This window comes from Fukomys damarensis, unplaced genomic scaffold, assembly GCF_012274545.1.
Source record: "Fukomys damarensis isolate Sample0158 unplaced genomic scaffold, DMR_v1.0_HiC HiC_scaffold_27, whole genome shotgun sequence".
Classification (NCBI taxonomy): Eukaryota; Metazoa; Chordata; class Mammalia; order Rodentia; family Bathyergidae; genus Fukomys; species Fukomys damarensis.
The window spans coordinates 38,991,313-39,018,460 of record NW_022900939.1 but is presented as its reverse complement, the minus strand read 5'-3'; the positions used below and the strand labels follow the sequence as shown (position 1 = coordinate 39,018,460).

General features: G+C 39.2%; 1 protein-coding gene and 1 long non-coding RNA gene across 7 annotated transcripts in view; one reads left to right on the top strand and one right to left on the bottom strand.

Annotated features, from left to right (window-relative positions):
* Positions 1 to 27,148, top strand: part of Kcnq5 (potassium voltage-gated channel subfamily Q member 5) — a 388,898-nt gene that overhangs the window by 183,332 nt on the left and 178,418 nt on the right. The gene's annotated exons all lie outside the window — the stretch shown is intronic.
* The window catches only part of LOC104857771, a 56,331-nt gene continuing 54,874 nt past the window's right edge, over positions 25,692 to 27,148 (bottom strand). The window contains exon 4 of the long non-coding RNA XR_778958.1: positions 25,692 to 25,883. This is a non-coding gene — a long non-coding RNA (uncharacterized LOC104857771). The remainder of the gene's footprint in view (positions 25,884 to 27,148) is intronic.

Sequence of the window (27,148 nt, the reverse complement as noted above, 5' to 3'; positions counted from 1 at the left end):
ACTGTAGCTAACAGTCAAAGGAAGCTATGAGATTATCCTTTCCTGGCCAAAGTATTTTACCTCTGCATCAGATACATTTCCATCTGCATGGGAAGGATCATCCCTTTGCTCCGGGCGGAAGCTGGTCTGCACTTCTCACAGGATGGTTAGCATGCTGTTACATTGTGCTTGCAATCACCCAGGGCGTGACGGGTGAGGATGGAACACTGTTCTTGTAGAGATTTGCACATTGCCTCTGCATGTGGTAGCTCAGTCTCTCCTCTGAGTACCAATTAATAATCTTCTGTCATCTGCCACAGGTAACTAATTCCAGTTGATTGTTGCAGATTAGCTCTGATGAACTATTATTTGTATTCTACATTTTAGGCCTAAATCTTAAGATTTAAAACAAAAATAACCGTCATACTTGGAAAACATGGGACAAAAATTTTTCTCTTTGCAATGCAAGCTGTTACTTTCTTAACAGTGATTGCACTGAAGCCCTGGCTCTCCTCCTAATAAAAGCAATGGCTCTGTAGAATTTTACCGTTTACCTTTTTTACTCACAAGTACTCATTCAATGTTTCTATAAGCCTGCCATTGTTCTTGTCTTTTAGGCAAGATCTTGATTTCACAGAGCTTTTCTGTGAAGGATGCAATACAAAGAAAAGACAACTCGCCAGGCAAGGTGATTTGCACGTGTAATCCCAGCTACACAACTAGAAACTTCTTTGACACTTACACTGACTTCTCTGAGCGTCATCTGCAACATGGCTTAACTAAAATGGCATTACTAATATCATCCCCCCAAATTCTCCTTTTCTAGCAGATCAGTAACACCTTCCTTTTAGTTGTTTATACTATGATCATTGCTGGTTCTCAAAGCTTCCTTTTTTTTTTTTTCTTTTCTTCAAATTCTGTCCATCAGCAGATCTTGTCATCCTGCCTCTGGAATACTATAAGTCTGTCCATTTCTCTAACTCCAATACTTGCCTCCTGGCCTCACTGCCAGCACAAGCTCTCATCTTTTGCCTGGAGTGGTGAAAGAGCATACTAACCGCTCCTCACTTCCACTTTTCTGCCATCATCCATTCTTCAAACAGCAGGCAAATTGACTCTGTAGAAACATAAATCAGAGAGCTCTGAGTGGTGGTGCACACCAGTAATCTCAGCACTCTGGGAAGCTGAGGCAGGGTGGCAAGTTCTATCCCAGCTTAGGCAACTTAGCAACTTAAGACGCTGTCTCAAAATAAAAACAATTTTAAAAGGACTGAATATGCAGCTTCATATGAAGCCACTGAGTTCAATCCCCAGTACCTCAAAAGAAGAGGAAGAGGAAAACATAAATCATACTATGACTTGTTTTGAATTCTTTTTTACTTTTTCAGAGCTTTGAATTGAAATCTCAACTCCTTACCATGGCCTGTAAAACATACATGATCTGGTCACTAACTATTTCTTCCTGTACCACTTTCTAGCCTCTGGTTTCCAGCACTCTATTAGGGTCTCACTTCAGATGTCCTCTCCATAGAAGCATTTCCTGGACCGTCTGCTGTACTGTAACCTCCCATGACCCATTTTCACTTTCCCCATGACGTGTGTCATGGCGCTATCAGATATTCTTACTCACTTGCTCATTTTCTTGTGCAAGACCTGATGTGAGCTCCTTGGGGACAGGGAGTTCGTCTGACTTACTCTGCTTTAGTCTCAAAACAGGACCCAACACTGATTCGTAGTGCTTTCTCTGTAAATAGTTATTGTAAACTCAAAGAGAAAATGACTGAAACCGAGAATGGACACCTTAGTTTTAGCACTAAATCTAACTCAGAGATCCATGTGAGGGGTTTTCCTAAAGTTAGTGATGGTAACAGAATTAGCTGTGTTATTCAAATGAGTCGTTTGCAGAGTTGGAGATTTTTCTTTTTTTCTTTCTTTTTTTTTTAAAAATGAGATTCAATATGTTGCCCAAACTGGATGTACAAAGCATTGAACTGAAAAAATATATCAATTTTCCAACCCCTTACAACTGAAATTATATCCATAGTAAATATCATATTTGATAACCCATAGTTTGGTCCAGTATTGATTTATATTCACTTTTCTGGCTTTCGTGCACTGGGGATTGAACCTAGCACTTTGCAGATGGTAAGCACATGCTGTATCACATCTGTACTACCAAATGATACCTCCGTCCCTTATCTGATTTTTGATTAATAAATCCATTTAACTCATTTAATATAAATTCTATTACCCATACTTGGATTTTGTCAAGACCTAATTCCTGTCTCTCTTCCTCCACATAAATTTTTACATGACAGCCAATCCCTCTAGACCTTTTCCGCATCTGTGAGCTTGGTGAATTTTGGTTTCCAACTCTTCACGTAGTCCTCGTATGAGCTCATTCTCGTTCAGGAGTTGCTTGTTGGTTATGGCCTGATTGCTTGCTTTGTGTGTTTTGCATAGTAGAGATCGAAACTGGGTTGTGACTGTAACTGGGAAGACACGGTTGCCCAGGAAGCTGAGTACACAAAAACTTCAAACTCATACGAACAAGGGCTCGTGTGAACAAATGACCCATACAAGCTAACGATTTAGAGCATAACGTAAAATTTTATTATAGTAATTTATAAATAATGCTCAAAAAAAGGTATTATCACTTTAAGCACTGAAGGAAGCTTTAAATTTCCTTCACAGTCAACTTCTCCTCAACTTTTTGGATATTCAAGGAGAATAGGACTTGAAAATCCCCAGTTCTATTCTGTAAATTGAGGAAAACTTCAGATGCCAATTGAAGCCATTTCACTACAGGAACCATGTCCTTGACTTGAACCATCTAGAATTTGCCCTGAGGACAGGGTGACAAATCTTCCTAGGCTTTTGCCAACCAGAGCCACTGTTAGAAGGAAAGTTATGCTACCTTCTGCCTCGGAACCATATGTCTGTAAAGTATAACACACATTACCAAAATAAAGACATTGTAGATCAAGGGAAAGTATGCTTCAATAAAAAGTAATCTCTTTCTTGCCCCTTTTAGTAATTCTTTCTCAAGTCACTCTGGTTATATGAAACAGACTGATTTGTGAATGCTGTCCCAAAAAGGAACACAAGATTAAGCAACCTGCTGCACAAAGGGCGTCCTCAGAAAGCTATGTGCTATTAAATTTGCCAAATAACATGAGAATACATAGGGCCAGGGATTTAGCTCAGTGGTTCCGCCACCTACTTCTCAAGCACAAGGACCCGAGTTTAATCCCTAGCGCCAAAACAAACACAAAAACATGAGAACACTTATATTTTTAGAAACACTCAAGAATTTTTTCAGTTCTCTATGTTATTGTGCATGTGAAATCTCATTTTGTTTTGCCTTGTTTTTATTTAATTCGCTCTAAGAATGGTAGCACACAACTGTAATGCCAGCTACTTGGGAGGCTGAGTCAGGAGGATTGCAAGTTTCAGGCCAGCCTGGGTAACTTAGCAAGGCCCTATCTCAAAAATGAATAAAAAACATTGGGCATACAGCTCAGTAGAGTGTTGGCTAGAATGCCCAAGGCACTGGGTTTGATCCTTAGTAATGAAAAAAAAATTGCTCTACATCAAATAAATTTGTGATTAAAAATGACAGTTTTTATTTAAATTTTGTCTAAAAAGCTCCCGTGCATGGATGTAGACCCCATATTTGTTCAGTATTTTATCACCTTAATTTGACTATAATGGAGTTATACTGTCTCTATCAAAAGGCAGAGCTCTACCCCTTACAACTGAGAGATGTAAATATCTTATTCGCCTTCTCTAGATCCATTTTATCATTTTCAGAAAATATCTTCCTGAGCATTTCACATTTTTCTGAGGAAATGAGTTGATGCCAGATTAAAGTACTTATATGCAAATAAAAAGTCAGATTTCAGGAACAGAAAGTCCTATATCTCTAGTATCCAATTAATTCACTAAGACATTGATTTAATAAAATTTTATTGAGTATTCACTAGGTGCCAAGCACTCCTCGAGGCACTAGGAAATGACCAGGAATGGAAATAAATTAATTGCCTGAAAGCAAACGAGGGTGATTTTTGACTGCGTTGATAGAAATGATTTAAGCGAAGATTATGACAATTATTGTACAATTCCATAAACATGGTAAATATCCTAAAATTGTATGTTGAAAACAGGTGGATTTTGTATTGTCTATACTGTACCTCGATATAAGTTGGTTTTTTTTAAAGGAAGTCTCTGTCCCTATTTGCAAGGAGCTTCTGATGGGGAAAACTGTCATGGAAACAAGAGTGCAACAATACGCTCGAGAAATAAGGATGTTTGGGTCTGCAGTTACCCATAAACAAACTTTAAATGATTTGCATTTTTAAAATAACTGCTGCCATTAGTAATACTGTTTCAAATCCAGGACAGATTTCATTCCCTGCAGACATACACTATGTAAGATCTGCAAAAACTCATTAACTCGGGTACCTAACTTGGCGTGTGTGAGACCACGTTTGCAGAAGCAAGGCCAAGACTGTCTGGAAATGCCTCTGGGGTTGTCAGTTCGATGTGGCTTGAGCACTGAGAACCCTCGGTGCTACTTGGAGAGCGGTAGCATTGGGCTGAGGAGGAACAGCTGGGCCTGGCGGTCTTGTGTCTTTGACCCCAGCCCTCCGGGGACACTAGCTGGCTGTGCTCCCGGATCCTCACAGCCAGCAGGCGCGCAGAGGACGCTCTGGGCAGGCGCAGTCCAAGCTGCAGATCCTCTTGAAGGGAAAGAGTCTACGGAGCCAGTCTGCACGTTCTGTCTCCAGGCATTTTCTTTTTCCTTTAGAGAGATACTGTAAAGAACACCTTCGCTCTGGGCTCAAGGTTAGAGCCCGGCTCTTCCGAGCTTTCTTGTATTCATGCAGTTGTTATACTTTTAATCCTCCACCCAATTTACAGACAGGTCCTCCTTGGGAAGCCGTCTCACCACGTAGTGCCTGCCTCTCGGAACAGGTATTGGATGTATTTCCTTTCAACCTCAGATGAGCTGTACATCCTCCCCTCTGACTACTTCATGCATTCTCCACTGGACAAATATTTAGCAGGCATTATTATCTATTTAAATTTAAGCCAGGCCTGTAAGATCAAACTGCATCCCGGGCACTAAAACCGTGTAAAACATTGCAGCACCTTTCTGGCTGAGCCCCTGCATTCCGCCCCTGGCGACCCCGTGGGCGTGTGTTCTCTTAGCAGGAAGAGGGCACATTTCTTTGAATTCCGTTCATGGAGGATGAGTAAAAGGTGAAAATGAGCAAAAAGAGTGATGGCAACAATCACTGCCTGATGTTCCCAGTTTTGTAACTAAATGGGAAGGGAGCACATGAAAAAGTTTATTCTCTCTCGGGTATCTTTTCTCTCTGAGTCACTTTAAGGTTAGAAAGAAATATTCATTGTTCTTCGACTGCCTTTCTGGGTCTTAGTTTTGTCTCATTTAAAATGAGTGTTGAATTCATGACCTCCAAAGGCCTCTTTAAGATTCATATTTCTCTGATACTCTGCATCATTCCCAAAAGTCAGTCCTTAGTTTCACAGTGAGAAGTACAAGATTGGAGCAGAGCCAAATGGGGCTGACTGTTGCCAAGAGACACAACTTAATAATTGGACCGTGTCAACCAGAAGAAGCATTTTATCATGCTGCGTTATTTCTGAGATGGTTATCATTTCGGTCAAATCATGGACATTTCAGTGGGATGTTTTGCCTTGCTCAGATATTCCTTTTCGTGCATAAGACGGGTGTCGTCCACTCTGACCTAATTCCTGTCAGATGGAGCTGCAGCAGTCAGGCCAGTGCCTGGAGGAGTAGTCCCCAGGCTGCGGGAGAGCAGGTACACCTCTATGTGTGACCAGAATTGGGGATGCACCAGCTCTACCGGCGCTCCCCACACGGGCAGAGGTGTCCGAGTGCCGGTAACCCAGCTGAGTCAAGATAACACGACAGCTCGAAAGAATCATTTATTTGCTCAACCATGTGTTTATTCTCCAGAGAGGCAGCGTAAGCTAGTGAGCAGGCACTGGCCTGGGCTGGGGTCCTGCACTGGGCAGCTCTGCGAACTGAAGCCTGTGGGTACAACGCAAAGAATAATAGGATTGTTTTACAATGAAAGAAGATAGTACAGGTATTTGGAAAAGTACCTGGCACATAATAAACACCCTGTTGAGTGGACAAGAAATAATATTAAGCCATAAGGAAAAGAACATTTAGGTGAGCAAAGAAAATGTGGGATGATTTGCAGGGCACTGGCATAGGATAGGGTCTTCCAGAACATGTTCAAAATCCCTGTCCCAGGGACTGGAGATCTAGCTCAGTAGTTCCCACTCCTGTCTCGCAAGCTCAAGGACCCGAATTCAATCCCCAGTACCAAAAAAAAAGAAAAATCCCTGGTGTCTGTCTGGAGCACTGGCTGTGTGGGAGTGCAGCCTCCAAGGGTGTTGGCTGGTCCCAAAGAGGGGAAGGGCATTCTCTGCAAAAGTATTAGCCTATGCAAAGGACCAGGGGTCAGAGCAGCCACTAGAAAAATGTACCTGGAGCTCAGGGAGGGAAGTAAACACTGGAGGGCCTCACTGGAAAGATCTGGGGGTGTGCAATAATATATAGCAATACCTTGTTAATATCTTGTTTGGCCAAGAGGTATCTTATGACTTATTTGTAAATAAATTTTCAATTTACAAAATTTCACATTTTAAAAATAGGTAAAATTTATTCACAGATTGACCTGAAGTATCAAAAGTAAAACTATTTCTCTGACTCAGCATAAATTTGTGCTCATTACCAAGAAGTATGCCCCCCATGCATACCCAAAGATTCAACAAAGATTTTATGATTATTCTAAAAACTCAGAAGTAGGAACATTCTTGACACCTTAGCTCTGTAGCTGTCGGGTAAGCATCTGAGATAAGCTCAGAATTACATTTTCAGATTAAAAAAAATTGGAGATTGACAGATAAAAGAGTTAACGAAATCAGAACCGTGTTGCAGGGAAAATCTTTCAGCAAGCTAATTACCTTCTAACTTTTCAAATTACTGGGGAGTAATTTGAGTATGGAATTCATGCTTCACAAGAGAGACTGAGCGTTCTAACTAGAGATGTAGGTTTCTTTAAAATGATTGTTTCCTCGGTGTCCCCACGTTGCTGGGGGCCTCTCAGATAAGGAAGTCTGTCTGTAAAGGTCAGCAGTACCTAAACATAAAGTGACCAGCCCAATTCACAAGACAAGCTCACCCCGACCTTGGCCTGTATCACCTATTAGGCTGATTTCCAGAAGATGGTTGTCATTTTTAATGCAAACATAATCTTTTCTAATTTCAGTCTTTTCACTTCATAGTACCGTATATTTGGCAAGTGCAGCTGGGTTTCCCTTACTGAGCTAAACTGCTCAGAGGGTTAGAGTAGAGATCTGAAAATCAGTGCAACCATTTTTTTCCAGTGTTCAGTGTCTTTGCACTGAGCTACATTCCCCGACCACTTTTTATTTTTATTTTCAGAGCAGTTCTCACTAAGCCACCAAGATGCCCAGGCTCGAGGCCGGGTTCAAACCCGCTGTCCTCCTGCCTCAGCCTCTCAGAAAACTGAGAACACAGATCTGTACCGCCATGCCTGGCAATGAAAATTTTTTAGAAGTCTGTTTCTTGGTCATACCACTCATTTGACTGAAGAGGCAGTATGACATTAAAACAGACACAATTTATCCTCATTCGCTATTCAAATGTAGTCGGCCCTGTTGATAATACCTGTTTTTTCCTCCACATTGTTTTTCAAAGTGAGTGTGTGCTGCAGCCATTTTGCAAAAGCATGGAAGGTTGATGCTAACCTTGCTTGAAACCAGCCATGGCTGAGCGGGGTCACCTCAGGTGTAGTTAAACATAAAGAATGGTCAGGGTCAGGCGAAAGCAAAGCTCATCTCACAGATGAGGTTTATTTTTAGCTACTAACACTTTGTGAAGGCTAAGTTGCAGAAAGTAGCAATCATGCTTTAGTGTGTTGGCTCCTAAAATTAATCAGGCAACTGGGTTAAATAATAGTGTAGTTTTGTTAATCACCTTCAGAAACACCTGTACTTATCAGAACCCTTTGAAATGATATTCTAGTTAAGAAATGTGAAATTATCCTTTGAAAATTCTTGAATAACTTCCAGGAGCAGACCCTTATGAAGAGGAAATCAAATACCTTTTCAGTATATTCATTTGCGGGGGACACAGCAGCCCAGAGGTGAACGGCACGGTCTCTACAGTTTGACAACCTAGATGGTGAGCTTAGTTTCGATACCTGCTGTGTGATCTTGGGCACGTTACTTCCGGGGCAGCAATTCTTCATCTGTAAGAGGGGTGAGATGCCGATGGTGATGGTGATGGTGACTGCTGACGTTTACATAGCACCTCCTTGGTGTCCAGCACTGTCCTAAGGGATCTTGTGAGAGGGAGCTATGACGAGAGACAGAGTATTATGTGCCTGGTATGGTCCTATTCTAGGTTAAATTACGCATTTAATTTTCACAACTGCATGAGGCGTTTAGTATTTCCCATTGTTTTACGTAAGGAAACTGGGAAAACAAAAAGCTAAACTTGCCCAGAAGTAGCTTAGGTATCAGAGCGTGAATTTAGAGCACTTGTCTTGCTCCAAAGTGAGTCCTGGCTCAATACCCTACAACGCCTACTGCACACATAAACAGGGGGCTGGTGTTTAACCACGTTGCGCACCTAAATCACTTTTTCTTAGACTGTTGTGTGATTCCATTAAATATTCGATGAGCATTCATTGCAATCAGCTTATAAAAATGATAGACCTATTTTGCTGTGCATCATTGTTGTGTCAAATATTAACTTTCCATTAATTTTTTCTGTTATTCCATCTTTTACTAGGTTGTGTGGGATTTCATATATCTTGGGGTCAAGAAATATTAAAGGCCATTATATATTTTTGGCTTCTAATAACTTCATACACCAGAGTATGAAACAATCAATGTAAATTTTTTACTTGTTCATGTTCCCATAATTTCTGAGCACATACTATATCCCTGGCATTATTCCAGGACCTATTCAAGGGCATTCAGCACAGAGCACAACAGACAGGGTCCTGTCTTTCACAGACTTAACCTACAGTGAATCAGTTTATCCTGAACTTGAACTGGAGCATTTACTCCTGGGGAAACACACCATAATGAAAGCTGAAATATTTCGTTGCTTAACACTGTCTTCGCTGCCCCTGGCTTTTCAACACTTAAGCAGCCTGCTTCAGAGGGGCAATGGTAGAACCTTTTGCCTACCTGGACACACCTCCAGACCAGCAGCTGAGGGACAGAGCAGACACAGTGTGGGCTCTCCGCGGACCATGTCCTTAATTAAGCCCATTTCTCCAGGACACAGCAGCGCATGTCCCACAAGTCTCCTGTTCCCTTCATCAGTGCCTGCAGAAGTCATCAGAGGCACAAAACAGAAGCTGAGGCTTGCAAGTTCCTGAGACCCAAAGCTGAGTCTCCATCTTACTTCCCGATGGTCGTGCTTTTAGAAATCGTTCATATCCTACTAGTACCAATACCACGTGGAGCAGTTTATTATTTGAAGAGAAAATGAATTTATAAGCAATCTATTTGCCTAGAATTGTAAAAGAAGGGCACATATTTTTTACTTAATTCTTACTTTAAATCAACAAATATAATTGTAGATGTTTACGGGAACAATGTTATATTTGACACGTGACTACCCTGTAGAATGATGATATCAGTCTGAGGAACAGTGCCAAGTTTCTTTATTCTGCATTTCTGGTGATCTATTCTTAAGAGATTAATTAAGGTGGAAAAAAAGCAAATTTATGTATAATGACCTCTCACAAATTTAACATATTTAATCTCATATCATTCTCATGAAAGCACTGGAAGGAAGTGTATCTAAATCTCATTTAACCAAGTGAAAATAGAAACTCAGGAAGACCACTTAACCTTGAGACAGCAGAGCCTGGATATGACCAGCTGGATCCCAAGGTCTGGTCCTTACCATGAAATCACAGTGTCCACACCAGCAGAAGTCACGCCAATGACTAGAAGGCTGCTCGAGAGAAAATGGTCCTAAACTTTTTTTTATACTTCCGATGTCCCATATATCACATTAATATTAGCATAAAGCACCTTCTTTATGGATTCCTGTAATCCATCAAAAGACCAGTGAATTAATAGCCCTTGGAAACAGTGTTAATCGATTATATCCCTGAGACAAAGTGCTACATTTTTCACAAATTACTTGGTGATTCCATCAAAAGGAATAAAAATAATTGGTGTAGTTGAGATTAGCCCCTTTCCCCATTCATTTTATGAGAAGCCTTTTATTGTGATCGCCATCACCAAATAATATTCATTGCACATTATAATTCCTAGAAGAGCAGAATTTGGACCAGAGAACATGACTAAGATACAAGCAAGTCTCACTGCTTTTGTAATAGGTTGTGAGCGATTAACTGCTGTTGAAGTGCTTCATTTTTCTGTGCAGATAAGGAAAACCTATGCATTTATTTGTGGAAAGAGTGGAGAAAAATCAAAAGCCTGTGAATAATTCTGTACAACATTGATGTATTATTTAAAATTTTATTGTTATTAACACTTGCTTTCTACATCACATACTGATTCTTGGCACATGTGCGAAACACATCTTAATTCTTTTTCCTTTCCCTTCCCTTCCTCCCCCTTGAATCTAACTATCCTTTCTAAGAAATCAAATTTATTTGTTTCTTCCCTACCTAAATTCCTAGTAAATCCAATGCGAAAATCAAGGACAACTTAGGAACTAACTACACAGGGACTTGTGGGTAAACTTCTCATCTTGCTGCTAATTGTGCCTTGACTATAAAAGAACTTGTGCGTGGAAATCTTAGAGTACGTTCAGTGTATTTACTCACTAATGAGCTATGGGGGAGGAGGATTCCTTGCTCTCACTTGTTTTCCCCCACGTGAATGGAGCACTGGACTGAGACACTCAGGGATCTCCACAGTGTGATGTGTAACCACTCCCACTTTGCATCCAGTGCTTTTCCGCGGGGGCAGAATTCCACAGCTTGGCATATTCCCAGGCCGCACTCTTAGTTCTCCATCAGCGATTATTTTCACTACATCCTTAGTGCATGACTAACACCAAACTGGCCTCGGAACCTCTATATTAACTGTAGGTGTACTAGTGAACTAGCAGGGTATTGTACAGAGGATTTCAGGGCTAAAGTTTTTAAATGATAATATTTACAGAAAAAGAGGTAAAAATGTGTTTTCTTGTGATGAAACTAACATATATATATATATATATGCTCCACTTGACATGCTGTTTCTCCTGAGTTTCAAACATGAAATAGACATTGTCCCACAACACAAACCTGAGATCAAGCAGTCTTTAATTTACTCCTTTGATGCTAAGAAGGGAAGTTTGGAGTATCTGAAGTTATCAAGATGAAAAGATATTTATTATAAACTGCTTCATAGAGGAAGGGCGAGGTTTGGACTGCTGAACACAGCACGAAAGACTATGCTTGCATAATAAAACAGGGACCATTGTAACTAGAGTAGAGGGATTAAGTATCCTTTTGCCTACTGATCTGGACTATCAAAGGATCACTGGTGTGTCTCCAATGTAAAAAGAAAGTGTTAAAGTGTTTCTCACTTTGGGTATGAAATCCTAATAGAGGGCCAGGGATGTAGCTCAGTGGCACAGCACCCACCTGGCAAGCGCGAGGTCCTGAGTTCGATCCCTGGTACCACACACACAAAATTCCTAATAGATATGATTGACCACATTCAGAAAATTCACGTTTATCTTTTTGTATTTTAAAAGCAAAGAAAAAAGTGATGTATGTTATACAGTCCTCCCAGTTTCTTTCTCTACATAGAAAATGGCTGCATTTATTCTGGCAAATATTACATAATGAGATCTTTTATTGCTATCTGGAATGCTACACTGATAAGTGACAAGGAGATATCTTATAGTTCATTTTGTTATGCAGTAGAATACTAGAACTTTGGCTTCTGCACAATTCAGAAACAGTAAAATCATAAACAACCATTAAAAATAACAACCTCACAGAAGCCTTATGGATCTAATTATACATATTATGAAGAGTGACTAACCTGCCGGGGCTTTCCCAGCACAGCCAAAAAGAAAAAAATCAATTAAAGTCACACCCCATGTCAGTTTAAAAAGCAATTACAACTTTCCCTAACAACTCAGGGCCGAATTTCACGGTAATCAAATAATTTAAAAATAAATGCTGGTCTGAACTTTGATTAACAATACCACAAATTTGTAGGAGATTTGTTAAAGCCCCACAAGATTATTCTTATTGAGATTAAACAATACACACTGGTTTTACAAAAGGCCTAGACATTTTTAAAACCAACTCAACTGACGTGTCTTCAGCAGCACGGCTTGACCTCTCTCTTCTGGCTGACTTTGCGTGCACAGCCAGCCCCTGGTGGCTACTTTGATTAACACAGAAATCATTTTATTGGGGTTCAGATTCTGTCATCTTGTGAAATGGACAGTTCTTTTGCTTTTTTCTTTTAATGGATGTATAGTCAGTCAGTCTTCATTTTTCTCATAAGCTACGTTTTAGGGGGGAAATCAATGGAGACTGTTTTTGTACTGTTTTCATGTACTTGAGCCTATCCACAATGTAATGCATTTTTGTATTTTTGAAAAATAGTTCCTGAATTGTTTTCTGTATGTCAGTACTTAGTTACTTGGCAGACTGATAGACTTAGGCATGCCAACAGTTCATTTTGGTTCTCTTTAAGTATATTTGAGGGAAAGCCTGAAAGAGCTTGAGTTTTATAAAAAGATGATGATTTTATATGTGACTATTTTAATAATCAATCTCTACAACATTATTTCCTTCTAACTCAAAAGGAGATGATGCTAGCAGGTCTGTGGCCCATGGCATTTTAGACAGCCTGCAATATGCATATAGTGTCTTCTTAGAACCTCTATTCCCTTCCCTGAAGAAAAAGAAAAACTTTCTTTTTACTTTTTATTTTCCTACTCTTTTCTGATTACTCTATTGGATCAAGATCACGGTAGTGTTATTTGACTTGGCAATGATCACATTTACATATATTCATTCAGGACAAGTCAGAAAGGAACACTTATTTTTAACTTTTTAAAATTAAAGTAGAACCCAGATATAAGACCTTTGGCCTTTTCAGAAGGGTGCTCAAAACTGGAAATAACAATTAACATTAATTCTCCACAACATTATCCGAGTCATCTTCCTGTGCTGTGTCATAGGAAGTATGAATAGTGGAAGTATTATTTCCTCTCTCTGAGATATTGTAACACTCAGTGTTCCTGGTCTGGAGCCAAAGGATACAAAATAGAATCACATGTGGCAAAGAGCATTTCCAACCATGTAAAGTGCAGCAGGACACTTGGATCCACCATGTGGGGACAGAACCAGTGTACAGTGACTGGCGAGGACAGCTGTAGATATCTTTGAACCTTTGTGCCTCTCATTTTCTTTAAAATAGATTGTGAAACAGCAGCGCCACTCAGTGTGATCGTTTTCTGAGTTTATAGTCCATATTCATATTATAATGTTAACATTAAAACTATAAAATTAACTTTTTAAAAATTAATTTTATTGATACATTTAATGTACACATTATAATAACATTCATTGTTGGAAATTTGTACCTTTCCACAATCAATCTTGGTTCTTTTTTTTTCCCATTCCCCTGCCCTCCCTTCAACCCCTGCTCCCAATCTACAAGGACTTGCTGCCATTATTTTTCATTTTCTCATATTAATTCCATTCCTTTCTTTCCTTTCCCTATCCCTCCCATTTCCCCTTCCCCTTTGTTCCTGCTCTTCCTCTTTCACATTATCTATTGTACCTTTCAGTCCTTATTTACACTTTCAGTTTCTCACACTAGAGAAACTAGTATTTACATGTGCCCTATTTGTATCACTTAGAGTATCACCTCAGTGTTCATCCATTTAGCTATAAATGGTGAAAATGGCCATACTTCCAAAACTGCTATACAGATTCAGTGCAATCCCAGTTGAAATATCTACAGCATACTTCATAGACCTTGAGAAAACAATCCAAAAATTCATTTGGAACAAGAGGAGACCTAGAGTAGCAAATGCAATTTTAAGCAATAAAGAAAAGGTAGGGGGTATCACAATCCCCAACTTGAAAGTATACTACAAAGCTACTGTCATAAAAACAGCATGGTACTGGCAAAGAAATAGACCTGAGGATCAGTGGAATAAATTAGAAGATGCAGAAAAAACTCCAGACACACTCAGCCACCTCATCTTTGACAAAGGAGACAAACACCCTCCCTGGAGGAAGGATCACCTCTTTAATAAATTGTGCTGGAAAAACTGGGTTTCAACTTGCCAAAGATTAAAACTAAACATATCTCTCACCATGCACTAAACTAAAACCAAAATATATTAAAGATCTAAATATTAAAAGAGAAACACTAAACTGGCTGGAAAAGAAGTTAGGTAGAACTCTTGACATTGGTGTAGGAAAAGATTTTATGAACAAAACCTCAGTTGCCTGTAAACCAGCACAGTCAACAAGTGGGATGTCTTCTTATTAAAAAGCTTCTTCACAGCAAGAGAAATGACCAATAGTGTGAAAAGACAACCCACAATGTGGGAACAAATTTTCACCAGCTCTTCCTCAGACAAAGTTCTACTATCTAGAATATCTAAAGAACTTAAAAAAATCAGACCTCCCCAATTTAAAGACCCAATCAAAAAATGGGCATCTGAAATGAATAGACATTTCTCAGACAAAGAAGTAGAAATAGCAAATAAACATATGAAAAATGTTGAACATCACTGGTCATGCAAGAGATGCAAATGAAAACAATGCTGAGATTCCACCTAACCCCAGAAAGAATGGCTGCTATCATGAAATCAACCAATAACAAATGCTGGCAGGGCTGTGGGGAAAGAGGAACCCTGATCCACTGCTGGTGGCGGTGTAGACTGGTACAACCACTGTTTTCCAGCAGTATAGAGATACCTCAAAGAACTAGGATGGGAAATTTCATTTGACCTAGCTATTCCCCTGCTGGGTATCTTCCCCAAAGAATTAAAAGAATCATACCACAGTGAGATATTTGCACCCATGCTCATAGCAGCACAATTTCTAATAGCTAAACCTTGGAACCAGCCCATTTGCCCAACAACCGGATACTGGATTAAAAAAATGTGTTTTTTAAAATAAAATGGAATACCATTCAGCCATAAAAAATGAGAAATTAGAGACATTTGTAAAGTTAACTTTATTGGAATTGCTTTAAAATTTATATTGCACTCATTTTCACATACATTGCAGGTAATAAATGATCATATTCAATTTCGGCACTTTTACTCAATAAAATGTGGAGATTTCTGAAATAATGAATAAATCATTCTTTTCATTATTCTTCAAAAATTGTGATAGAAATAACTCTCCTGGCTACTTCCAAAAGAGTTACCAAGAAAACAAGGGCAAAGATATTTGCTTTAACCCTCCTAAATTCCCCAATAGACTAAATTTTGTTTTTTAAGATAATTATAAATTTAATGCTATACTTAGGAGAAAGAATGAGTTCTTTTTTCCAAAAAACACTGCCTCTCAAGGTTGTGTGTATTCAAAACTATGTTGGACAATCTTTATATTTTACAAAGCTCCAAGTGAATATTCAGTTTTTATTTTTTACTAATACATATTTGCAGTGTATAATGACTTACATTCCTTGAAATGAGTTGGTACGTCATATACGTAACACATATTAATTCTTTCTTCATCCCTTTCCTCTCCCCTCTCATTCACCTCCCTCCATCTGTCTTTCCTCTTCCCTTTTTGCACGATTTTTTATTCAAAATTTTCTACCCTTTTCAAATCCCTAAAGGAAACATTCCTATTCTTTCAGCAGTAGAATTAATATGAGAATATTACAGAAATTTCTTTTGACTATCTTTTTTCAGCAGGATCCTGGAAAGCCACGTCATTGAAAATCAAAAATAGCTACAGAAGGGATAGGGATTTGGCTCAGTGGTTCTGTGGCCTGCCTGGCAAGTGCAATGGCCCGAGTTCCATCCCTGGTACCTAAAAAACAAAAACAGCTACAGAAAACTAAGATCTGTATGTGCAAAGACCACTAGAAATTTGATTCCTGATTGCCTTCCTCAAAAGCAGTCTTGATAAGAGTTGTGATAATAACTGGTAGAATACTCGATATAATTTCTTTATAACATGCTAGTAGCAGCCAATCTGGTAAACAACCAGATTAAAAGATTATCTGCTGCCCAGAGCTTCATTACCCTCTGCAATAAATCATTCATTTGGAGCTGGGATGCATGCTGAAGTCACCAAATGGAGCTGATGAGGCTAATGCTTCACCAAATAGAAAATTTAAATCCTTGTCTAAAATCAGGCAGAAAATTCCCACTGATTATTGCCAGTTTATATCATGTATGAAAGACAAACTCAACCCACTGGTAAAAATCCAAACTTGTCTCGTTCATGAGTCCCAGGCACCACAGCCCACAGCAGAGCCACTCAGCTGTGTCATTGCCTGGAGCAGCAGGAGCCAGCTGCTGTGCCCTCTCCCCACCTGGTGACAGCGATGACTAAGACAGGACAACACTGGTGAGGGCAATCAGTCCACAGCTCTGTGATTTTCCCAGGGAAATGGAGGACAGGAGGACTCCCAGGGTGGGGCAGTAGACCAACTCCTATCCAGTATGATCTTGAATTCAAAGGGTATGTTTTCGTAACTTGGAAGAGGGCCATATAATGGAAGAGAGAAATACAAATATTGACTCTGCTTGCCCACTATGATGTCAGAAGGACTAATGACCCAGATGTAACTTTCTGAGCACTGTAAAAGTCAGGTTAAAGCAAGTCACTATTGCTGATTACATATCAGATTCCAAGTCTTTAAAACAATCCTGTCCAGCCTTTTCTGTTGTTGCTCTTTAGAGCTGACAGCGCCGATTGTTTTGCTGGAAACTGTGAGCCCTATTTCCTGTTCCTCCACTTCTTCCCAAATCCTGAAAAATCAGTGCTGAGTACCTGAGTGTTTTCACCTGCAGAGGAAGAGTTTGAACATGATGCAAGAGTGTAGATATTCTCTCTTAATTTAATGTCATAGCCTTCTACTATGGAAACCTCCCCTGAGAGATGTAATTATAAAAGTATAGACTTATGGCCAGCTTTTATTTACTGGTGTTTTTATTATTTTCTAACCCAAAGCCACTTTTCATCGAACATCCCAGAAAACAATTGCCTTTTAGAGATGAGTATTATGTACCTAGAACAAAGGGAAAACAAAGTTTAATTTTAGCTCATGGCCAAGCTGATCTCCTTCCTGAAGAATATAGAGTAATGTACTTCTGTACTCTTAGCACTTCATATTCCATCCGTTAAATTAAATGACAGGTTGAAGGAATTGGATGGGAAAAGTAATTAATGTTCCACCAAATAAAATAAAAAGACATCTCTCTGAAATTAGTTTGCTTGATGATACCTCTAGCTAGATATGAAAGGGTAGTGTTTTTGTCTGGTACACTAAAGTCATTGCTTAAGGACAGTTTGTGCATGAGGGAAAAAATATAAGTTTTCAAAGTTGAAAGTAGAAAGTGTTGGTAGTGAAAAGGAAGCAAAGAACGATTCAGTGACTAGTGAAATAGTACTGAATGAGAGCATGTGAAACCTCTTTTAAGAAAAATGAAAAACTTTATGAAGTAGTTTAGCTCCCTATACCAATGCTGAATCTTAAACCTGAATCCATTTTGTAACTTGGTTTCCAGTTTCAGATGAATTGAGATCCTATGAGATGCACAGCTAAATTATCAGATTCTACCTTCTTGAAAATTCCCTGACTTTGATAGCAACTGCATCCTTCTCAGTTATTTTCTAATTAGCAGAGCCACTGAAGATCTTTCTTAAGAATCTTCTCTTCCATTCACTCCCCCTCGTTGCCCTGCCAAAATTCCTTAGCTGGGGGCTTTTTTTCTTTAAATAGCCCAATGTTTTGTTTTAAGTGAAAAGTCCTAAGTTTGTAGGATAGGTGCACTATGTTATACAGTCCAGAAACAGAAATCTATTTCTGTTCTGCTCTTTTCCTTTCTTCCAAGGACCTAGCAATGTGCTCTTTAGTGTAATAAAAGTTTGCTGAGAACTTTCCAGGGGGCTTTTTCCATTTTGATTCTTCCATCTATGTGGCAACTGTTTGTGCTTGAGTACGCTGGGTGTGGTTCTGGTCTCCAGATGACCTCTATTACATGAAACACACTAGGTCCCTACCCTCATAGATCTTCCAGTCCATTGATGAAGCTTACACAATGAGAAATTTTCTTGAATCACACTTTACCTAGTGAAGGTGTATATTATTTGCATAAAAATTTATTTAAATAATATTTTCCCAATTTCCCATTTTCATCCTGACTTGCAGCCAAGTATAAACCAGTATTTTTTGCTTAAGAATAACAATTTCAGTTCGTAAAATTTGTGAATCATAAGACCTTTGTAGTATTCTGCACAAGAGCCAGTAATTCATCCTTCATTTCTCAAATTAACTACATGTGACCAAGTCTCTTCCTATTGGTTCCACATGTCTTTTAGTTGTTATCTTTTTCATATTGTAGAAATGATACCCACAAGTTATAAAATGTTTAAATATCGATATAAAAGAAACATAACTCCCAACATTTTAGATGTCAGATGTGCCAAGTTCATGTCCTCTGAAATTGAAAGATGAATTCTAAAGGACAAAGGAGGTCAAGACTAGGAAAGGTTTACTGAGAGACAGCTCCTGAGAGACCAGAGGGGTCCCAAGCAGGTAGCCACCAAGGCCTTTAGTCAGGGGTAATTTATACAGCAAAGTCACAAAGTGGGTACAGTGGGGGTCCAACTCCCCAAGTACAGCCACTTAGATAACATTGATCTAATAGGGTAGCAGCGCAAGTAACAAAGGTCTCCAGCTGACATCGTTAACCTTGGTTTATCTATGGCTTCTCAAACAGGAACATGTTTGGGAAGAGATGGGTCCAGGTGCTCTGGTCACCCACCAGGTATCTGGTGCATGTCTGGGCTTAATGGACTGGGTGGTGGTAATTACAGTATATTCTCAAGTTCTGCCTGTCTCTTAGAGAAGTATGTAAATGTGGCGATTATGACTTTATCATGAGGCCTGGCCTTCTTCAGATGGGCCGTCAGCCTCATCTCTGATGTCTTTATTTTTCACTTACCTCCTTGAGAACCCAATCCCTCTCTGACTGAAGATTAATCTCTACCTCACTTAGCTGCCTATAATAATATGACAGAAACATCATTACAGTTAAATCTACCTTCTAATCCAATGAGTCGTACTGATCTGTTGCTTCTGTCCCGCCCACTTGTCGTAGAGTAGAAACTCTTGTTAAGGGCAGCCCCCGTCCTAGCCACACTGCCCCGCCACGGCCTTCCATGCACATCGCTTCTAGTAAATGAAATCGCGCTTATCGGTGCCTACTTCAACTAACACCCAGAAGGTTCACACTTTCCCAGTTACCTGTGAAGACAGGAGCAGGAAGACAGGAGTGGTGTAAGGCTTCTTTAATATAGATATGTTACACAGTGTGACTTTTCAAGTTTAAGCATGTATTATCCATCCGAAACAAAAGTAAACAAAAATGTAAATGAAAGAAAAATGTAAGGAGAATAAAGAGAGGCAGTATGGTGAGAAAATAGGCATGTTAGTAGGAAGGAGCACAGGCAATATTTCGGCACAGTCATTATTCTTTATTTCACTTTTCCAGACCCCAAATGTTTCTCTGAGGCAATTTAAGAGATTTCAAGCAACCACCCACTAACAAAGAAAAGCAAAACTGAGTCAACCAAAGTCTCTTGCCATCTGAGTTCAAATTCCTTGGCAATCTCCTAGTTTTTCTTTGGCAGACCTCAGTACCACTCAGTAAGAATATGACATCTTTGAGTTCATCTTCGGGAACTTAATCCCACTTCCTGTCTGTCACACAGTGCAGGATTCTCTAAGACAATTCCAAGCTTCTGGTGCCAAGTCCAGATTGTTTTTTAGAAAGTGCCATCTGAGAAATCAAGTTGTCACATGGAGACCTGTATGATTACCATTCTGTTAGAGAAGAAATCGTATGTATTAGGAGGAGGGGGCAGGAGCCAGAGGCTTGGTAACATTGCAGTGGGGGGGGCACAAGAATGGGTAAAAATAAGTACAAACTAATGCTGCAGAAAAGCAATTCAAGATAACTAAGGCAGCTTTCCTGAGCACACAGTTGGACTTTTGCAGATGCGAAATTCGTGTATAATTGTATTCTCAGAATACTTTTTGACACCTCGCTCTTTCTCTTTGTCTGTGTGTGGTGTGTGTGTATGCTAATGAAAACTGTCACTTGACCGTCTCTTTCATTGATTATAAAATGTCACTGTCTCATGTAGTGAGGGGATAATTTAAGCAGAAAGCATAATATGACTATAAAATGTGCTTTTCTAGATACGTAGCCTTTCCCCAAAGAGACTTGGCAAGAGTGAGTGTATTTAAATGGTTGGTTCCATCTGTGTGATAAAATTGTGTCTGACATCTGTTTAAAATGAGCACATGATGCTTGAAAAAGAAAGGCGACCCTCAGGACTGAACGTGACAGACTCTGGGCCATTGCTCTGTGCCTATGTAAGTGCATACACATGTGTGCAAGCTCACAAGCTCGCACGATTTACCTGCCTTGTCAGCTGTTACTACCTTTTTATCTGGATCCTGTTAACTTGAGATTTGTTCTTAGCTCATGGAAAAGGTCTCCCTTTGTTTTCCTCCTCCAGATAGGAGAAGTCTCTTGGCAGAGTTCTTCAAAGGCAGCTAAGTCAGTAGCATTATGGAAATTTGGCAGTGAGTTGAGTACTAGGGCAGATCTAAACATTACTTTAGGCTATTTTCACAGGGAATTGTTCCATGATTTTTCATCCCCTTAGTTTAGCAGTTAGTATCATCACTCACACCCATCCTTCCTAAAGTGACCCTGCTTACCCGTTCTTATCATTGTGTAGTCTGAGTTATTGTGAAATTTAAATTTAAATTGGATACATAAACAAGACAGAACATGAATAAATCATCCAAAGGCTTTCTGAACTGTTCAGTTTATACTTCTTTAAAGTTAATACAAAAAGTTAAATTCAGCCTTTTGATTAAATGAAAAAATGAACAACTAGATTACTTTGATGTATTTCATCTCTGGTAATTTTGTTCTTTTGCCGTTTAAATCATTTTTTAATTGCTTTGAGTACTGCCAAAATGCATGCTTATTCTAATCCATTAAAACTAGAAGTAGGAACTTTGTGTTTCTAGTAGAAAGAAGAAGCTGTATATTCTAGGTGATTTAATCCACTTTATATTGGCTGGGTTACTTGTGAAGTGGGGTAGGTAGAGACAGGAAGAATTAAGACCCAATTCTTGAATGGTGTCTCATATATTAACAATTCCAAAACTGAATTATTTTGCTTTCTCTGGAAACACAATGATGCACCAAGGTGACATAATAATGGGGCTTCTAAGGCTATGCCTCTTAGAAGTTGTACCAAAACAATTCTCAAAAGAAAGGAAGCCTTAAAATCCAGTATCTAACATGGTTGTCCTACAATCTTGTGTCATCATTTAATAGAAACGTTTCTGTTGCTCTCAACTAACTGGAAAAATGAGGAGTGAAACTAGTGAATTTTGAACTTCATGTCAGATACATCCAGTGCTTTATGTTTGCTTTCCTGCTAACTCCTTTACTGTATTCACCATTTGGTATAGCACTTGGAAATCCCAGTGATATAGCATTATTTTAGATATTAAAAGTCCGAGGACCCAAAAGGTTTCTGAAAGCCACACAGCAAGTCAGTTATCAAAAAATGATCCAAACCAGAACCAAAATCCTACAGCAATCTCATTATTGAGCTACCCCCAGTAACCTGCTTTTGTGTGTAAATGTTTGAATTTCACAACAGAATGCATAATTTAAACAATATGGAAACAAGAACTCATGTCCTTGTATTCAAGACTTGGGGAAAGGTTTTAGTTGGGGCTTCTGAAGCTCCTTTTAGGGTTTTTCTTGACCTGAAATCTTACCTAGATCTCAATATATTCAACAGATTTGAACTGAGATGCTCAGGTTGAATGAGGAAAGGGCATCAGGATGCACTTTTGAAACTCCGCCTTTCCTCCGTCCCATCCAGATGGGGCTTTTGCCATATTAGAGGGGCTGCTGGTTGTATGAGACATTCTAACTGTATAAAAGCGTTATTCACAGTAGACTGACCCAGAGCTCCTCAGAAGTCAGCCAGTAAGAGCAGGTTTTGGGAACGCTAGCCATCCAATCCATGGCAGTGCAGTATCTAGACTTCGGCATCAGGCTCAGCTCTGGTTAGGGATTCAGTGCATCACTTCAGTTTGTGGATCTCAGTTCTCCAGGCTTTGAGTTGAGTGAGGGTTAACCAAGAACAGAAGATCTCAACTGTGACTGGACATAAGTGTGAAGCTTCTTTTAAACGCCAATACCTAGGCCAGTGGTAGCACACCTACATGTACCACAGTGGGTTGTATCATTAAAAGCTCTAAAAGTCTTGCCATTTCTGACAGGGGTTCCAGTTTAATTTTATCTTTGGTTGAAGCCTGGACATGATTATGCATTAATTGCTGTCTGTAAAGGCCTGGTCAGGATGACCCCATTCCCTTCTATTTCTGAACTGGTTTTTGTTATGCAAATACTAATGAGGACATTCTTAAATGTCTTAGCTACCCTGTTCCATAACATTAGGAGCTAATGTCATTCTTGTGAATGTCACTATCCTAGTTTTCCTATTCCTCAAGAACTGGATTTAATCACTCGGCTGGCCTTGTCCACAGAAAATGTGAAAGAAAGGCTGATACCTTTCAGGAGTTCAGGGGTGGAGGGAACGGAATTCTATTCTAATCTTTCTTCTCCAAGTCACTTCTGTATTTTCTACCAGTTGCTCTTAAATACTGTGTCATAAAAATTGTGGAAAAACAAAAAATTTTGAGCCCTCTTTTACAATGACTACATTGGTTTTCTAGATCTGTTAGGGCAAATTCAGTGTCTTATGAGCCAGTATGTACCTTAGGTAAGACAGAGAGTCTCTGCTATATGACAGTGCTCTGTTTTGTGTGTGTGTGTTTTAGTGAACAAAAGGAATCCACTTCTAGGCAGTGGAATTTTGAGAGCTGAATAAATATGCCTACGTTTCCCTCATGAATCATCAAGCTACAGGAGAACAGTTTGAAGACAATGTAAAACGAATGGACAATAAAAGTGTTCAATGCTATAGCCTCCCTACCTCCATCCCAGTTTTAATAGTTGGTCAGATGAGTGGTTGACTTAATAGTATAGCAGTACCAAGGATATTAATTATCTAAAATAACATACATATATATTTAGAAGTGCATAACTGATGTTGTGTTCTATGAACAAACACTGTTTCACAGGGTTTTTTTTAAATGAAACTTAATGTCCTGCCAATTTCATCCCCAAAACTCATTCTACACTCTGTCCTCTCACAGCTACCAACACAAAGACACGCTCTTTTTCTACGGTCCTCGCTTTAATTTGTCTGTGAGCAAAAATCAAACTGCCTCCATACTGAACAATATGGTACAGGAACTGAGATTACTTCACACATGTATATTAAGCCACAACAAAATATGGAAACCATATGAGGCTGCACACATGAGTATCCAATAAATATGTGTTTGGGTGATGTTAAGCAGGCCTTTCACTAGGGTCAAGACTCAGGTAATAATTCTCGGGCCATTCGTGGAAGAATTGCCCTAATTGGTACTGTAGGACTATGATTTCTTACATTTTCAAAGTACGGTACATTATCTGAAAAGAGGAAAACATGTGGTAACCATCCACTTAGAGATATTAATGTTCTTGGGCCACAGCTAGGAGCCATTTTACTGACAACACCAACAAACGCAGAACTTCACGGAACTCTATATCTGTGCCACACATTTATTGCAAAGTGACGAAGAGGATTTGGAAAATGTTTATCCTTCTCCTTTCTCCTCTGTACTTCTGAATTATATTTTACTATTTAGGATGTTACCAGCCAGCCAGTATACCTTTCACTTTCCCTCTGGAGAATGAGAACTTTAAATCAGATTTTTGTTGCTGGAGAAATGAGTTTAGTAATCTCTGGTCTTGTTATGAGGCAGAACATGCATCAAGGAGCAGAATAAAATGTATTTAGCTTGCAGGGCAGCCTGGACAATAATGGTGCTTCCTGCAAGTGAGAGCTCCAATTCTGGATGCTCTGCCTGGGAATCTTGCCCAGGGCCTTTTGGCTCTTATTTTTTGCTGTTTCATATTCACCATTTCATTTATGTGCATCAAATTAACACTGGCTTTCATATTTGGACAAGAAAAAGAAAGATTCTTATAAGTTACTGGAGTAAAAGAAATCCAAGGAGCTCTCCAGGGAACACAACCCCTTTTTGAGCTCTCAGGTTTTCATATTTTTAGGAAACATGCATAGACAGTATGTGGATTATCTGCAAAGATATACAGCACACTTCCTTAATTCTGAAAATTGTGCTACCAATTAAGGATGCCATGAAAATATTTTAGGAGAAAGGGTTTGGTACACCATAGTTGAGTGTAAAAATTCACAAGCCGGGTTCCTCTGGTTATATAATGTGTGAGGCAGCCCAGAGATTCAGACATGTTACAAAAAAACAAGAGTTCTTCTCCATAAATGGGAGGTGCGAATAAATACCACTTTCTCATTTTGGAATTAATGATAAAAAATTATAGGGTTTTTTTTTGTAAATTATTTTCCACAAAGTTCCTTTGGGAGAATCTCACACCAAAGTTGTTATTGAACCCAGTTTATTTGTAAACTTGACAATCTTGGCGATTCACATGCAATACAAATCTAATTACGGGAACGACATCCCAGAACACAAAAGTGTGGGAAGTGTCTTGAGTATGTTTAATGTTTCACTAAACTTTCAGCAACAGCTCTTTGCTTTTAACATTCCAAAACAAATAAATATCATATAGAGTAATGTTGTGCTCTGAAGCGACCTGTTGTGCACATGCGAACTGTGGGCCAGAGTGGAAGGAATTTCTATGCACGGGACATCGTGTATGTGGTTCTCATCTGCGATAGGCTGGACACCGACAGAGTCCAGACCGCATAGCCCTTCTCCTGGCTTTACTGTGACATCTGACCCTGTCAGACACAGGGTTATCATCGAAAGACTGCAGGTGGGGAGAGGGCCCTGGTGAATCCCTAGATCCTCACCCACAAATGATCAAGACCTTACAGTAGGCAATTAAGAAGCCCTATAAACTATTTGTGATGCCAACTTATACAAAAATGTATTTGTCGAGTAGACTTCTCTATTCACTTATTTTCTTAAACTGTTAGTAGACATTTAACTGTTTCCCTCATTGTATTTCAATGCTACCATGTAAATCATTTTGGGCAAAATATTGTCAGAATGAATTAAAGTGACTATTCTAAACTATTAATACTTGATCACTCCTGAAGCCAATGTAGTTTTTCAAACTGAGAAGGATAAAGTGTGATGCTGACCCACCTCACCTACCTGTGGGCAAGAATATTATGATCAAAAATTTATATGACAACACACACACTTACAGTTCTGTATCAAAGCATGCAGGCCACAGATGTTTTAGGAAATGACTTCAGAGTGAAGTGGATGAGGCTGGAGAAGGCAAGGTTGGTGAGATTTTGGATGGGCTGAGACAGGCCTGGGCTTGAAAAAGTGTGCCGAATGAGCTTGAAAATGAGAGGTTCACCAGGCTGGGGATTTAGCTTAGCGGTTCCACCACCTGCCTCTCAAGTGCAAAGTCCTGAGTTCAATCCCTGATACCAAAAGAAAAAAAAAAAAGTGAGAGATTCACCCAAAGAAAAAGCGAGCAGAAAAAAAGGAGGGATTTAGGAGCAATTTGTAGACAATATAGCAGAGGAGGAAAAGTGGAGTCAGGGAGATAAAAAGAAGCCAACTGTGACTTCCAGTTTTGAGACTAAGGGAACATGGACCAAGTGGGGCCTATGTAATTGCTTCTTGGGGTCACACACTGCCCCTCCAGGAAGGACTTAAGATTGTTACTTGTAATGCGCAACTGTAACCAAAAATTTGCAATCAGAAATACTACTGAGGGCTGGGGATTTAGCTCAGCGGTTCCACCACCTGCCTCGCAAGTGCAAGGACCCAAGTTCAATCCCTGACACCAAACAAAAAAAGATACTATTGAGCCTTTTCTTCCTCTAAGCAATGAGATTTCTATTACTGCACTTTTCTAAGGAAAAAGAAGGTTCATCCAAATTCTAATTCATGTGAGCTAAAATGTTATGCATCTTCAAAAACAAAGTCAAGCGCATAGGTTAATTTAGATATTTACAAAAGAAAAAAAATCACTCTGGCTCGTTGAATTTCTGAGAAATATTTTCAGACATATTTGAGTTTCCTTTGAGAGCAAGACAATTTTTTTGCTTTAAACTTCAGATGAGAAACTATTTTACAAGGGTTCCTTACCTTTGTCTATTTAAAAAAAGTAGATGGAGATGAGGGAAAAACCTTCATTGGTTGACCGGTGCAATATGTGGGCTGCAGATAGGGACTTTACAGTGAGGAATGGTCTGTTTAAAGTTTGACTGAAAATATGATTTAGTCTTGCTGGAATTGAGTTTATATATTTTCACTTATGATTATTCTTATGAAATGTCTTAGGAAATCAACTAAAGCTTCATTTCTAATAGTATAAAAATATCTAAAACTTAGGAGTATTGTTTTAGCAAACAGATCTTACTTAAATCATGGTAAAAAACACTCATATTAAAGGCTAACTTTGAAACCTTCATTTAGACACCTATGTCTCTTAAGCACAGCTTTTATTTTTCTTTTTATTGACTTTATTGGTACAATGTAGGTATACAATACAGTTACATTCATTATTGGGATCCTGTACCTTTACATAATAGGTCTTGATTCTCATTTTTCCCCTTGTCCCTGCCCTCCCTTCACCCTCTCCTCCCCTCCCCATTTACAAACACTTTATTTCATTTATTCAATTTTTCATATTGTTTCCTCTCCCTTATTGCCTTTCCCCCACCCTTCCCACTTTCCC